The sequence below is a fragment of the Protopterus annectens genome, chromosome 11.part0 (assembly GCF_019279795.1).
Source record: "Protopterus annectens isolate FY-2018-M chromosome 11.part0, PAN1.0, whole genome shotgun sequence".
Classification (NCBI taxonomy): Eukaryota; Metazoa; Chordata; order Ceratodontiformes; family Protopteridae; genus Protopterus; species Protopterus annectens.
In genome coordinates, this window is record NC_056745.1 from 1,151,523,238 (window position 1) to 1,151,539,974 (window position 16,737).

The following is a 16,737-nucleotide window of genomic DNA, read 5'->3' on the forward strand; positions in this document are numbered from 1 at the left end:
TCAGATACAGAATAACTGTTTTATGCAACTATTACATAAAATATAGGAAATATTTTTGTCCTAAAATCTCAAGACATTTGCCATTTTTTCAATTTGTTTGCAGGACACAACTGCCGAAAGAGGGACTGTCCCTCGCAAAGTGGGACAGGTGGTAACCCTATTACAGACACGTTCTTGACTGTGTACACCTCAGATGTCTCACTGTGATCAGATTAATAAAAAAATACAAACAGTACAAGACATTGCAATTTCTCCCATACTTCTCAAATGCCTTTGCTTTTGCAGAATGTCCCTGATTTTGGCTCATATTTTTTGCTCCGTTCAGTTTCATGTTTCATATTGTTCAGAAAATGCATTTCATGCCAAACATCTTGCTTTATTAACTTTTTCATGGAATTATGTTTATATGTAAAACTTAACTCTGATTTTCAGACTTTGTCTCCCTATTCTTGTTGGCTTTGTCCAGGATTCTTCAGTAAAGACAGTGAGAGGTATGTGCACTCTCTCCATCTCTCTCTCTCTCGCTTTCTCTCTCTCTCTCACACACACACACACACACACACACACACACACACACACACACACACACACACACACACACACAGGGGAAAGTAAAACGGCAAGTCCTTGTAACTGCTGCAGTTACTTTAGCCTATTTGACTTATATGTTTTTTCTCTTCATTTATTTAATTTTTGTTTATATTACACTTGTTAAACAGCCATACTTAACAATTGTAACCAAGTTAGCATCCGTTTGCCTTTTTCCAGTCTGTGTTTCATGGTAGCTTAATATATTGCTGTGATGAGGTGGACTTGTTTTTTACCAGGGTATTAATATACCCTGTTGGAGAATTTTGTTCTTCAATAGGGAATCATTTGCAGTTTAGTCCATTTCCCAAACAACAATAATCAAATCTATTTGAACATACAGAACTAACGGATCTATTTTAGTAACTTAAATATCAACTGCTACAGTTCTAATAACTCACTGCCATTAGCACACAAATGTATGTATTCACAATCTGAAGCAATTTAACTTTTTTTGCAGTGGGGGAAGCCCCTGCACCCCCTGCATGGAGGTTCTGCCCCCACACCCCTGGTCTCTCAATATTTGGTCTTTGAATTCATACCAACTCAGAAAAAGTATATATAGTTACAAAATCTATGTTTTCAACTGTGTCATAATCAAATACACAGATGAGCATTCTAATTCAAGCAACTGAGCCATGAGCTGCTGGAACATGACTAATTAAAATGCAACCAAACTAAGTGTGTTTAAAGACAACCAGATGTAAACGCTACACAAAATAAGGAAGGACTGAGAGTCAGAGCCTGTCTTGTAACACTGATCATGTTTTAAACATCCGCTGTTATGGAGCTCATACTTGTGCCACTCTATTAACCTCTTTATAAACATAATTGCTGCAGGACTCATAAAATAACTGGAAGACATAGGTGAATGATCTATAAAACAGCAGAATAAAATCTTCCTCTTCCTCTGAACTAAGACCTAGCTTATAAAGGATAGAAAAAATATAGAACATGAACAGAAAGAATAGAAATCAGATGCCACATGGTTGCACTGTTTTTTTGTGAAAGAAATGTAGCAGTGTGTTTGAAATGAAGTGTGGACTAACCTGGTGGAGTGGTCAACAAAATCTAAACCAGTTATTTGCTACAACAGGAAATAATACAAGCCAATAGGAAATAATCAGCAATTTTGACCAGCGCCTACAATGCATTGGCCTGGCCTAAAAAGAATGACTGAGAAGAAAAAGATCATTGAAGAAGACAAAAGAGTATTTATATTAAAACTTCTTTTTGTACAGACTTTCTTGCTGATGAGACTGGTACCAAGAAGGGAAACTTCCAGGAAAGATGAGAGAGATCTAGCTGTGAAACTTTCCTGAAGAAAAGTTGGCCAAATCTAAAGTCTCAAATAAAATAAGTCTCAAAAATGGGGGATGTCCTTGTTAAACAAAGGGGATGTGGTGTCCTTAACTGGGGATGTCCTTGTTAAATATACAAGGCACAGTGGTGATACAAGGCACAGTGGTTGACAGGTAAGTTTAACAAAAAGAGTAATATGAAGCATCAAAAACATGTCGAACGAGAATGTTGTAAAAAGGTGGCACTAAAAAAAAAAAAAAAGAAAAACCTTTTTTTTAATAGAAAAACATTTTTTATATTATTTAATTTATATTCTATTATTAGATAGCTTCCACAAAAGCAAATTTCTTTCAAAAGAAAAAAAAAAAAAAAAAAAAGATACCCATTAGGAATTAAACTGTATTTTTCCTGTGTAATCAGACTAAGTCTTTAGGATACGAGAGAGGACACTGCCTTTCTTCAGGGAAGGAAAATGTCAGTTACAAGGTAAGGTCAACATATGAGCAACAAGCAACTGATACATGGCACTGAATAGTATGGCATTGGTCACAGAGGAAAATGAGAATTGGATTTGCTTTTTCCTTATTTATTTTCAATTGCAGCTTCAGAATGAAAGACATTATAAGAAATAAACAGATAATTAATTTGTTTCAGTTGACCAATTGCCCGTGTTTTGCTGTGAGTCAACTGGCAGCAAGCCATTAGAAGTGCAAGACCCAAACCCAAAAATACAAAAAAAAAAAATCCAAAGTAAACAGTGATTACTAAAAAAGCAGCAAGTTCACAACTTTAATAATACTTGTCTAAACTTTAGCTCTGGACACACACTTTAGACAGTAGAATGTCTTACCACAAAGTTAGATCTTCAAGATCCATGTCTTACCATAAAGTTAGATCTTCAAGATCCATGTCAGTCCACTTCAGATGCAAGACAGGTTGCTATCCTTCAGCATTCTTAGAGCTTTCCTAAGTTTGAACTCTTCACCTTGCTATCATAATGCATCTTTTTTGAAATGTGTTATGTAAAAAACAATTTTGCCTTTTTTTTTTTTTTTGGATAATTGCATCACATTATACACTACAAGTATTTTAGTTCTGCTCTGGCAGCAGGTTCAAGTGGAGAAAGACCAAGACCACTGATTCAGACACAAATCACTTTAATTCTCTAGCGCCTCTCTACAAGACCTTCAAGGAGTTACAAAATGAATCAAAACCCACTACCTTTGGGATATACAAAATCAGAAATCCAATTATTCAATTATACAATTAATTAATTAATATGGAGGAGGAGTTGATCTCTGTCCTACAGAGGGATAATGTCCTTAAAAGGTAGTATAAGTAGAAATGCATCTCATTCAAATGTCTTACAGACCTTGAGGGATGCTAAGGATGAGGAGTTAAACCTTTGATGGAAAGTGGGGATAGCTTCTAAGTGCAGTTTTAAAGTGTAGAAGCTAGACCCCTTGTCAAAGATGTTATCCAGAAAAAGCAGAATGGCAGGAATTGGTCAATGGAAGGATCTACCCCTTGTTGATTAGCCTAGAGAGAAATTTTGTCCATTTCTTTTTGCATATCTTCTTAGTAGAGAGTTTTTGGGCTACAGTTAGAATTTGGAATACCCTCGGCAGATATGAAAGGTCTCTGGACATCAATGAAACTTGAGAATCATTCTGTTAGTCTGAAAAGATAAGGAATTGGTTGAGGTATGCCAGATGCATGGGTCAAGAGACATGGGTGAGCCTCTAAATTAAGAAGTTTCTAATGGCTGAAGTTACAGCTGGGAAATCATACTTGTCACGGCCAAAATAGGGTTATAAGAATGACTTTGGCTTGTACATTTTCATTTTCTGCAAAAATGTCAGTATTAGTGGAAATGCATGGAATGCATACAGTAATACTGGTCAGCACTGTTGGAGTAGTGCCCCATGGTGTCTGTCTCTCTTGAGACATTAAAGAAAAGAAGCTTTTGCACTTAGAGTTGGTTGGAGAGGCAAACAGGTTAGAGCAGATCTGTTGCCAGACTGAGGGACTACTCCTGTGGCATCAATGGATATCTGCTGAGCCTGTCTACAATGGAGTTGGCTTGCCCAAGAATCTGCATTGCTATCAGAAATCAATAAGAGTTGATTGTCCATTTCTGCAGCCTTATGGCTTCCTGACATAGGGAATAGGATCTGGTTCCCCCTTGTTTGTTGCTGTACTACATTAGCAGTATATTGCTGGTTTGGATAGCAACCGTACTCTGGGGAAAATGGCCCTGGTCATTGGTATGCTGAGAGGCCTTTTGTTATTTTCATGCCTCTTGGAACATCTGCCCTAAACAGTGCCCCCCCCAATTCATCCCAGGTTTTATGCACCCATGGTACCCATGACCATAGGAAGGGGAAAGGAGGAGTGATAGTACAATCCTTCTCTAGTCTGTGTCACTAAACCCATCAGGGGACATACTTGTGACATGCCCTTGAAAAATGGCTAGACTGAATGTGAAAGGTCCACTGCAAAGCTCTCATGTACAGTCTTGTGAAAAGAAGTAAGTGGTCTGTTGCAGTCATGATACTCAAGAGTGTTAGGACAAGAACTACTGATGGTCTGGGGTGCTCCAAATGGAGATGAACCACTGCTTGAAAGGACTGAATTTCCTCTGGAGTGATTTGCAAACTGTGTCCATGTGGCAGCAAATGAATACTTGTGCTTGAGATAGCCCCAAATAGGATGTTGCAGTGTTCACTGATATTCCCAAGGACATATCATATCAGCAGCTAGAAGTCAGTTGTGTAGTTGTGTATGTATGGGAACAGCTTGATCCCATGTAGTCTCTTGTGAGCTGCCACTGCTATCATGCATTTGGTGAACACCCTAAAAGTTGTGGTCAGACCAAATAGAAGGGCTCTGAACTGATGCTGACTACTTCACAACTTGAATTACAAAAACACCCTAGACACCTTGGCAATTTTATGTGCAAACCGGCATCCCAGAGTTCCAAAGACTACAACCAGCCTCCTTTCTGAATAAATTGAAGGATCAACTACACCTTAACCATCCAGAACTTTGTTTTCTACATGTGTAAGTTTAGGTTGCTCAAATTCCTAATTAGCCTAAGGTCCTTTATCTTTTGGCAGATGAGTAGGAATCTTGAATGCACTCCAGATCCTCCCTGGTCTGGTGGGACCTCTTGCATGGTAGTTTTTTCAAGGAAGTTTACAATTTGAGCCTACCTGCCTGTTTTTGATGGATGGGATACATGAGAGTAAGAGGTAGGCAGCCTGTTTAAGGGAGGTGAATGGAATTATAGTCTCTAGATATTATCTCCATGGTCCATCTGTCCTGTGTAAAGGCCTGCCATGCTTTGAAATGGTAGGATGTTCAACTCCTGACTGTGTTCAGTGATTCTGTGGTTAGCTCATGGAGGGAAACTATGGAATTACTAGTTTTGCACACCCCTTCTACCTATTGGGTAATGCCTTCTTGTGACATTCCCAAGATGGTAGGAATTCCTATCTAAATGCTCTAAAATATTGGCTGTTGAGCTTTTTGAGACCACAGATTTTTCTGGTTCTTCTGGGTCCTGTTGAACGTCCACTAAGGAGTGGAGAATATAGTCCCTGCGGCCATGAAAGTCTTCCCATATTGCTTGCTCTTGAGCATATTGTCTTTCACCTGGGGTCTGAATAAGGATGACCATCAAATGGAGCACTGACAAAGGATGCCTTGAAGTTTTACACAAAGCCACATACTCTCAGCCAGGCATGCCTCCTCATGATTACACTGGGCCCAGCACCATCTGCTGTGTTAGGGATAAGTCTCATAGAGAATGATAATAAACTGGATATTGTTACCACATTTGACTCTACCATGTGGTGTAGGTCTCTGTGGTATCCTTTTCCATGTGTCTGGCATCATTTCTTCTAGGTCCCATTGAAAACATGCATTGAGTCTCAGGTAATTCAACACTCTGAATTACCTGATGGTGACTGTACCTGTCAAATACAAATACTTTCCAATGTGATACATATTTTGGGAATCCCTATATGGGAGATGGATTAAACAGCTCACTCAGAAAGTCTCTCATGGTGTCTGCTGCCATCACAATGGAATCCAAAAGAAATGCGTTATTTCATGTCTGCCTGTCCTTAGGAGGTCACAAAATCTTATCTGGTTTCGTGAGGATAGACTCTGTCATGTTGGATTCTCACAATGGCCTATCCATAACCAAATTACCATGCGATTGGTGTGAACTACCACCCAAGAAGTAGGCTAGGCACACAAAAAAGTCACATGAAGAATTTCTTTCCCAGGGGAGTTGTGTCTATTGGTTAAAAGCTGCACTGCCTCATTATTACAAAAAGCTTTCCAAACTTGAGGCCATCAGGAGCAGCTGAGGGGGAGGCCTCTCCTTTGTCCAGACTGGTGTCTGGGGTGGGAGGTGACTCTGCTTGGGTGTCTAGGTATCTCCTCTAACACTTCCTCTTGCTGGGGATTGCTTCAGTGGCTTTGTCTGAATGCTCAAAACAGAATTCATTTGTAGACACCCTGAAAAATCAGCAGTTTGCCACATTTGTGCCCTGTTGAAAAAACAATAAAAACCCAATGTTCCAAATTGAGAGGTGTCTTCAGGTGGAGCAAACATCAATGATTGATCTCTAATGTTTAGCAACCTAACTGATTGCATTAATAGTGTTCTGGCCCTGGCTAATTAAAATCAAAACTGTCACCACCTATCAATTTCCCTGCCAGTGTCAATCCCCAAAGATGTCAATATCAAGTCAGTGGTTACAAGTTTTGGTACAAAAGTAGACTCCTATGCATAGGGTGTCTTCAGTACAGATGCACACACAGCAATGAAGCCAACGGGGTCCTGAGCCAATGTTGGCTATGAACCATCAACATCTATGACCTTAGACCTAGTGGGCCTCAGCACTGAAGGAGTCAGTGTCAAGGTCATTGGTGCCAGTAGATGTGTCAATGCTGATGGGAGAAGTTCCACTGATGCCGACATAAAATACTGCAGGAATATTGTTTGCTCCAACACCTAATGGAGAAACAGGACACTGGAAAGGAGCATAACAGGTGGATGGGAAGGGGCCTTCTTCAGCCTCCTAGAAACAGAAGGGTAAAAGGGGAGAACCATCTCAACATGGGCCTTGATCAAGTCCATTATTATTTTGTTCCAGTCTAACTGCAAGGAAGCACTCCTAGCCAACCTCAGTGACATGGAGAAGGGGGAACTGACTTCATGTACCTTGAAAATGCTCACTCCAAGGAGAAGCTGCACAGTCTTCTCCTTGGTATAGGCTTTGGAACCACTGACTTCTCAAGCTAAGAGATCCCATGAGACAGTCTTTGATCCACAGCAGGAAATGGCTGAATTGATCTTTTTGCTAAGGGTGCTAGTCTTGCTGCCTTAGAAGAGGGAGACAGCCTGTTCTACTCTTTCTGTGTCATGTCCTCCTCAGACCTTCATTTCTATTTAATTATACCATCCAATCTGAAGGAGCCTTTAAAAATGAGTTAGATAAGTCAGCTATAGCTCTGCAGGACAGGATACACTAACAGGTGAAAAAATTATGCTCAAACATAATGTGCTGAAAAACAACTAATAAAGTGCAACACATTTGTTAAGAAAATTCTTATCAATAAAAATGGTATTTATCCCCCTGGAAAAATCTTCTGATAAAATAATGCTTGAGCCTGGGATCACCCTTGTTAAAGCTGTCCACAGCAAATGAAATGTGGAGAAGAGAGGGAAGTGCAGTGCAGTGCACAATGAGAGTAAGGGCAGGTGTTCAGGCTTGGGAAAACCCTATAGGAACGAAAGGACATGCTGCCCACAATGACCATTCCCACAGCTGAAATGGATGAACTGGAGCACGTAAGATAGAGGACTGGCATTAGAACATACCATAACATGCTTCAATTCTTCTAAAAACAAGAAAGCAAACCATTACTTTTTAAGAAAGAAAATGCTCTTTTCAAAACAGTACAACTTTTATAGGAACTTTTATACCTAAAAATATTCCACTAGCAGCTTCTTGTTCCTCAAGGTGATTGTTTATCCTTGAAATTTAAAAGGTAAAACTAAGTACTTAATTGAATACAGCTTTAAAACAAACGCAGCAGTTTCATTTACAAAACAGTTCATGCAGGAGATAGTGGTCCAGCTCTAACATGACATAGGCTTTTCAAACAGAAACTAGGGAGCCCAGTCTGTAGGTTATAGCACACCAGTCAAGAAGATACAATCTTGCTTATAGATTTTTGAATAACAGTTAGAATATAGCAGTCTTACTTTCATGTTTTCCCTCAGGACCTGTTTAGGTAGAGACATTCCACCTGATGTACTCACAGTCCTTTTAAGATGTCCAAAACACAAAATGTTCCAGCATAAGTAACATATCTTTGTTTAAGTAATATATCTTTGTTTCTAGAACACAAATATTTTCTTTACCCAAATGACAAAAAATGCAGTATAACTGCCACTGAGAAAAACATCACCCTCCTTGTTTTACCATATTGCTAGCATCCTTCTCAAATCAGATACAATTATCCAAGACATGGGTGACTATATTGAAAATAATCTTTCCTTTGCACACCATATTGTAGTTCTGATTAGAAAGTCTTTCTACCTTGCTCAGCTGATCTATAAGGGGCATCTCCTCTAAGACGCATTTAACATTGTTCTTTCTATATTTTCCATTGTTAAAACCTATCCTTGAATACAGTTCCACTTCTTGAATGTAGCTCACAATACAATTTGACTAGACTGAAAGATCCTAAGGGTTTCTTTCTGACCAAGAAGATTATTGGACTACACAATCTAAGCTGCCTCAAAAGAATAAAGGCCCTATTTATCTACTTTTTTCATGCTGACTCCAGGGGAGTGATCTCTGCTTAGCCTTTTAAGCAATGAATGTCCCTATCCTTTTTGAGCACTTCCACCTTAACAAAACCAACAATCTGTGTAGCACTCATGTCACAGATCTCTACCTCCACTGCAAAATCAATAACACCTGCTGGTGTGACAAACTCTTAACTCTATACAGTTTCTTCCTTTGGAATAAATCACCTGTTCACATCAAAAGTATCAACACTATCTGCTTTCAAAACTAGACTCGACAATTGGAAAGCAGACTGCACATTCATGCCTGGGGCATGTGAAAATAATCTTACCAGGGGTAACATACATTCTCCCACTACTATGGGGTGTTGTCACTAAGCTTCTTATAGCCACCTTCCAGCCATAAGTTTAGTATGAGCTTAGAAACCTATAAACTTTGCAGTGCTGCTTAAAGAGAGCTTGCACCAACAAAGTCAAGACAGGATACAGGTACTGTAACAGCTTAGAAATGACAGCTCTTCTATTATTAAGCAGTCCTTGTACCATGTCATAATCTTATAACTTCTTTTGTCGGGAGGCAAACCCCTTGCATTCCCTGATATGGGGGCCCCATCTCCCCACTATTTACCTACACTAACTCAGAGACTGTTATACCTCAGAAAAAGGGTAATACTCCCAAATGCCACAATTTATGAGTTAGTGTACATTCTCCCAAATCACAGTTACATTTTCACATTTCAGATGGTCTCACTAACCCTACTTGGACTATAAAAAGGGATGCTAGCAAAACATCAAAAGTTGATTGTTCAAATGACAGGCAAATAGATCTAACTTGTAAGAATCCCAATTACTGTCATCACATCAAATGTCTGCTTAGCTAATTTCCATTCATGTGCAACAGTGATTATGATTGCTTTCAAATATCTACCAAAGTGTTTTGTGAATTGTAATATAAATGGCCTAAAGAGCCATGTTTATGTGAAATTCTTGTTCCCAAATTAATATGTCTAATCTGCAGAGACAGCAAAGAGGGTTGCCTCCCTATTTATTGGTGCATCACTCCCCTATAATGGTATCTGTCACTATCTTAGGGACTCTCAGTTTCCGCATTGTTTTGAAAGATGACATACCCAGATGAATCGCCATAACTATTTAGTAGTTGATATGTTTGTACTTGTGGGGCAGTGATCATAGGCGCTGAACACTGCGTTCTTAGTACTGGGCTGCCCAAACAAAATCCAAGAAGTCTGACCTAACCCTATGCATTCTCTTCCTTTGGATAAACCACCTGTTCACATCAAACAAAGCAACACTCTATCTGCTTTCAAAACTAGACTTGACAATTGGAAAGCAGACTGCATATTCATGCCTGGGGCATGTGATAATAATCTTCTTACCTGGGGTAACTTACATACCTCCACTACTGAGGGGTGCTGTCACTAAGCTTCTTGTAACTGCCTTCCAGTCATAAGTTTAGTATGAGCTTAGGAACCTGTAAACATCTCTGTAGTGCTGCTTAATGAGCGCTAGCACCAACAAAGCCAAGACAGGATAGAGGTACCATAACAGCTTAGAATCTATACACTTTCTGTTATTTAGCAGTCCCTGTACCCTGTCATAATCTTTTAACTTCTTTTGCAGGGATGCAAACCCCCTACATTCTCTGATATGTGGGCCCCGTATCCCCTCTATTTACCTATACTAACTCAGAGACTGCTATATCTAAGAGAAGGGTCAATGCTCCCAAATGCCCCAATTTTTGAATTAGTATCTATTGTTGTAAGAAAGTCTTTCTATTTTGCACAGCATATAAATAAAGGGATTGTGTTTAGATCTAGGGATGTCATTGTCTCCCTTCACTCCACCCTCATTAGGCCAGTCATTGAATATAATGCCCCCTTTGTCATATATCTGTCCAGACACATGCAACTGGAATGCTCACAGAGATACCATAGTAAAAGGATAACAAGGCCTAAACAACATGTCCTACATCGACCAACTCAGAGGTCTGTCATATACTCTGTAATCTACAGACTACTAAAACTGTGTCTGGCATACAAGGCATCCTCTGACCCATTATTAATGGACTTACTGCAAATCAGCAAGTCAAATAACATCAGAAATACTCAGTCCAGGACCCTAAACCTCTTTTGCAAAATCAACAGAATGGCTTAGAAGGACAGGTATACCTCAAAAAGGATACCACTGCTGTGGAACATGCTCCCCATCCATATAAAACAAAATTCATCCCTGTCCATATTCAAGGGCAACTTAGATCTATGGCTGGGAAACAGAAGATTTACCCCAAGACGGGCCCTGTACTACTAATGGAAAGTGGCAGCTCCTAAGTGCTTTATCCCTTGCATTTGTCCCCTCAAATTATCTATGGTATGATCCCAGTTATTCTCATTATGGGTAATATATAATTATTGACCATTGGATGGGTAAGGTCAGTCTATATCCAAACGAGATAGATTATTTTGAGCACAAAAAAGGGAAACTGTTTTGGCTTAAAATGGCTTGCAAGGGCAGCTAGCTTAGTAATTACCTGCAGACCTATGTAACCTAGTGCATCTAGAACTCCACAGTAAGAAAAATTTACTTGTTAAATGGAGAAAGAATACCCTGAAGGAGATCGGTCATGCTATGTTATGTTATGTCCAGGAAGTCACACCTAAAAATCTCTTGGTTTGAGAGGGTAAAAATCTCACTTTTTGTTCAGTATGATGCTCAAACCCTGCAATCAGTCAAGTGTCTGCAGAGCACAGAAGATTAAATTCTGAAGACAATCTACTTGTATGAGGCAATTGCACAAATACAGGAACATATGAATCACTGACAAGTTGAGATGAGCAAACACTGAAGCCAAACATTTCATGAACACTCTAAGAGCATAAGAAAGGCCAAATAGCAAGAAAGGAACTGAACATGGAATTACCTTGCAGAAAATCTCAGTAACAGTCTGCTGAAATGCAAATATAAAGGTAGAGATCTTACTATCTAAAAATGCATGCTGCATCAGAAAAGAAAAATGATTTGATATTTACTATCTTCAACCTTTTTATTATACACTTGGTCAGATTTTTGATATGTAATCTGCATCTCCTCTTGCCATCATTTTTGAAACCAAAAAGAATCTTTAATGAAACTCTTTTTCTTGTTCTGTGAAAGGGATGAATTAGTCAGATAATATGCCAGAAGCTTATTTAAAGCAGTTACAAAAAAAGTCTTTAAAATAGATAGGGTCATACAACCTTCATCTCTTACAATACTTGGTAAAAGTTATGGAGCTGGAGTTACTGCAATTTCTGTAGCATGGCCAGTTCACACTTTTTCATTTCATTTTACCCAAAAGTAATCAAAGGGCAAGATTTAAAGAAAATGTCATATTGTACTTAGGAATATGAGACTAAAACAAAACACTTTACCACTGATCACACTAAAACAGGATTTGCAGAAATATGAATCACTCAGATGAACACTCTACCATCTTCACCTTTGCTAGATTACTGAAGCAACCATTAGATGGTCAAGAATGTGGTCTCATTATTTTTTAATCACTGTCCTACATGTGTGCAACTTGAAAAATCAAAGAACGACGTGTCCTGGGTTATTATTGCTTTATATTCTCAACACTTTCTAGTATGTATCCAGTGAGTGACTATAAACCACATTTTTAGAAGGGAAAAACATCAAAGCTCACAACTAATTTCTGGCAGGGGAACCTATTGCTATTTTCCCTCAGTTTTCCCTTTACTGCTATCACAGTGATCTCTTAAAACCCAGCCACTGTCTCACAGACCTGATATATTTAAAAAAGCTCTTCACAGCCAGTCAGGTTGTCATCATCTCTTTCACAGGTCACTGCCATCTTTCTGATAATTATCTGCTAACAGTGCACAGACAAGATATCCACTTTGACTATATATACATACACACTGATGTTAATTTTGAGTCTGTGGAATAAGTCATGCATAGGAGGCCAGGCACAAACCCCTAATCTTTATGGACATAAGGCACAATACAGAAAATCATGTATCATCCCTTTTCCCATAATGCTAAAGCATAGAAATGCTTTATTTCAAGACTAATTGTTACAGTCTTTCTAAGGCAATAAGATAAATATTTTTTCAATCCCTACAGCAAGAAAAGGAGAGTAGATTTTCTGGAATTGAAGGGCGTCTGAATGGAGAGATGGTGAAAAGGAGAGTAGTATTACTGGAACTAAATTCGTTCTCAAGTCTTGGTGAGTATCTTCACCATGTTTTCACAAAAATCTCAAGACAATAATGATATATAGATTGTATTTTTATATAATATATATCATGAAAAGTGGTAGGTTAGAAAGTAAAAAAGATAGATGGATGCACAGGAACCAGGTTAAAAAAGTACCTAATCCTGGCATATGCACTGGTGTCAGGAATGGAAAAAATGGCAGTGTAGAATCCTAAAGACATGGAATATTTCTAAAATGGGGTCAGGCCAGGCTCAGGGGGAGGATAGCCCCCTTGTTGTCGAAGGAAAAAGTAGTAGTCCATAAAAATCAGAAAAACTGACAGGGCAAAAAAGAGACATAAAGGTGGCAGAGTGGAGTACTGCGAATAAGAAAGAAATTATATATTGTTACTATTACTGAATGAGGAAATGCAAAAATATAAATAACAAAACCCAAAGATGTTTAAAAGGTATGAAAAAGAAACATGGAAATGGGAAAGAAAAGGAAAAGGAGATCTGATATGGTGCAATATTTATGCAAAAGAGAAAGCCAAACTAATCAATACAAAAAAACTCCAAAGATATCTGAAGAGAAATATAGTCAAAGGCATCCACATTTAGAATTTCACAATATAAAAAATAATAAAGTAAAGAGGAAATATAAAACAGAGGATTTGTACGGTAGAAGTTAAATAAACAGAAACTGAAGTCATGGATTACCTATGAAGTGAAGGATTAATGTAGTAAATCCATTACAGGTAATGTGGCGGCATGATGGAACAATGAGCTCCCAGATTACTGAGCAGAAAATGGAGTGGGAGGGATCTGAAGAAGTATGAGCATGGGAAACAAAAAGAGATCTGACACAGCACAATATTTATGCAAAAGAGAAAGCAAGACTAATCAATATAAAAAGCAGCACCAATTACATTTAAAGAGAAATACAGACAAAAGCACCCAGACATGGAAAATTTCATAGCACAAGAAATCAGAAAACAAAGGGGGAAAAGCAGAAAAGAGATTTAGTAAGGAAGACGTTGAACAAATAGACACTGAAATTGTGGATTATTTATGAAGTAAAGGATTTAGTGTAAAAACTCCAACACAGTTTCATGCCACAGTATGATGGAACACTGAGTCCCCAGATTAAGGAGTAACAGGTTGGGCAGGATGCATTTGAGGAAATGTCATATGGTGATGCTTTGGAGCCTTCTGTAGGAGACTGTACAAAAGTTCAGGTGAAGTTGCACAGCAAGGGAAGGATCAGGAAACAGTGGCAACTGGGACACAGGCAATGCTACAAAGTGATGGAACAATGAGTTACCATATGAAGGAGCAGCAGATAAAGCAAGGTGCATCTGAATATGCCACCGAAAGATATTTTGGAACTTTCTGTGGAATATTTGCAGGAAATGAAGATCAAAGAAGGTTCTGTCACTCTAGAAGAAAGTGATCTAAGGGAAGACCTGTTTGATTTAATACAGATGGAAAGACATATTAAGACAGATGAAAGAAACAGATTATAGAAATTAAATAAGACCCAAAATGTTAGAAGTTTGGTAAAACAAATGAAAACAGTAATTAGGCTTATTAAGAGAAACTTATTGTGCTATAACAGAAATAAATAGAATATATTATTATGCAGTTAAATTAATTATAGATAAAGTCTTACCACAAAACATAGAGCAAGAAGGGAAAGGAAGGGAAGAAACAAAATGCCACCATGGAAGAAGCATTGAACAGAGTAAACTGTAAAGCAATTAAGATAAGTATCACTAGTAGAAGAATGTAGAAGAGGGAACAGAAAGCAACCCACAGTATCAAAACAGACCAGGATCTATCATACACTATTGCAAATAATAAACTAAAAATATCTCCACTGGCAGAAAAACTTGGAAGATATACAGATAAATATAAAGGAAAAGTACAAAATAAGTAATTCATTGATGACCCAAAAAAGTTTTATAGAGACCTTGGAAACAATGCAGAAGGAATATAAACACTATAAAAAGAAAAATAGACATATCTGGGGGAAATATTTATGAAGACCCTGTGGAACATAATTAAGATGCTTAATGGATAGAAAATTTAAAATAAGAGTAATAAGTTCTAATGTAGAGGATATGAGATGGGATGAAGTTAACGGGCTGAGAAACTGAAATAAAGTTAAGAAAAGCTTCTAAATGGAAAACGCCAGGCCCAGATGCAATACCTTACTTTTTGCTAAAAGTATTAACATTCTTGCACAAATATTTAGCCTGAGTAAGAATTATATGTGCATCATGAATGAACACCAACCTGGACAGCAACAGACAAAAACAATACTCCTCCTTAAGAGTGAACCTATATGCCATCTAAAAAATATATAAATCAGTAACTTGCCTTCTAGCGATTTACAAACTATATAATGAACACCAACCTGGTCAGCAACAGACAAAAACGATACTCCTCCTTAAGAGTGAACCTATATGCCATCTAAAAAATATATAAATCAGTAACTTGCCTTCCAGCGATTTACAAACTATATACTAGAATTGATGCTGGCAAAGTTTACAATCATTTAGAAAAAAAATGAATTATTGCAATGGAGCAAAAGGGTAACAAAAGAAAGTTACATGGAACAAAGGAAAATGTGTTGCTAAAGAAAACCATAATGGAAAGTTGTGAAAAGGGGAACAATCTAAGTATCGCACTCATGGATTACTTTAAAGCATTTGATAGTAATCCACATTGGTAGCTAAAGAAATGCTTACAGATGTACACAATAAGACCTAGACTGATCAATTACATTACAGCAAAGATGAAATAGTGGCAAATCACTTTGCAGCTAAGCCATGACAAAGGGCAAATTATTATTCCAGGGATGGAAATTCTAATGGGGATATTCTAGGGTGATTCTTTGTCACCACTGCTATTTTGTCTTGCTCTTAACCCATTATGCTGTTTACTTAACATATTAGGCCATGTTTACTATTTAGCTCCCAGAATTACTTAACATATTAGGCCATGGTTACATTCTGACTCCCAGAAAACAACTGTTTAAGGACTTCTCATCTACTTTTTTGGGGACGACATGAAACTGTACAGTTCATCAGATGAGGACTTGAAAGCACAACTGCAAGTGGTTAAAACCTTCTCGGATAATATAAAAACATAATCTGGTCTCAATAAATGTACAAAAGCAATGCTTAAAGCAAGAAAGATGCAGCACCAAGAAAATAATACTCTAGGACAGGAATGTCACATAAAGGAACTTGAGCAGGAGGCAGTGTATAAATATATGGGAACTGATGAAGGATTGGCAATAAAATATGAAAAAAGATTACTAAAACTAATACTGAAAACTGCCTTGACATCTAGCAATAAAGTTTAAGCTATAAACCAATTTGTTCTTCATGTTTTAACTTGCAGTTCTGTGGTGACTGACTGACCCAAATAAGTATTAGATCAGTTAGACAGGAAGACAAGAAAAATGCTACATGCTTGTCAAATAATATATAAAAATCAGCATAATACAATATTATATATTCCTCATTCTGAAGGTGGAATTGGGTCTCACTGAAACTGATTACATGTATAGATCTTTAGTCATAGGACTGCATACATAGCCATTTACTTCACCAGATCCAAACATAGTGAAAGTTTTAAAACATGAGGAGAAGAAGTCTAAGATGACTTGCAGAAACATATCGGTAGGAAGTGAGAATGGAATTCAAACCAGATGCAGACAAAAATAAGATGGCAACTAAATGTGCCAAAATATCCTTATAGAAAGAATATAAGGAGAAGGATCCCAA

General features: G+C 37.9%; 2 protein-coding genes across 2 annotated transcripts in view; one reads left to right on the plus strand and one right to left on the minus strand.

Annotated features, from left to right (window-relative positions):
- FBXL13 (F-box and leucine rich repeat protein 13) overlaps positions 1-16,737 on the minus strand; it is a 2,081,262-nt gene that overhangs the window by 1,000,003 nt on the left and 1,064,522 nt on the right. The gene's annotated exons all lie outside the window — the stretch shown is intronic.
- LRRC17 (leucine rich repeat containing 17) overlaps positions 1-16,737 on the plus strand; it is a 514,106-nt gene that overhangs the window by 366,778 nt on the left and 130,591 nt on the right. Inside the window, exon 4 of the mRNA XM_044088511.1 lies at positions 12,869-12,971. The gene's annotated coding sequence lies outside the window, so the exon portion shown is untranslated. The remainder of the gene's footprint in view (positions 1-12,868; positions 12,972-16,737) is intronic.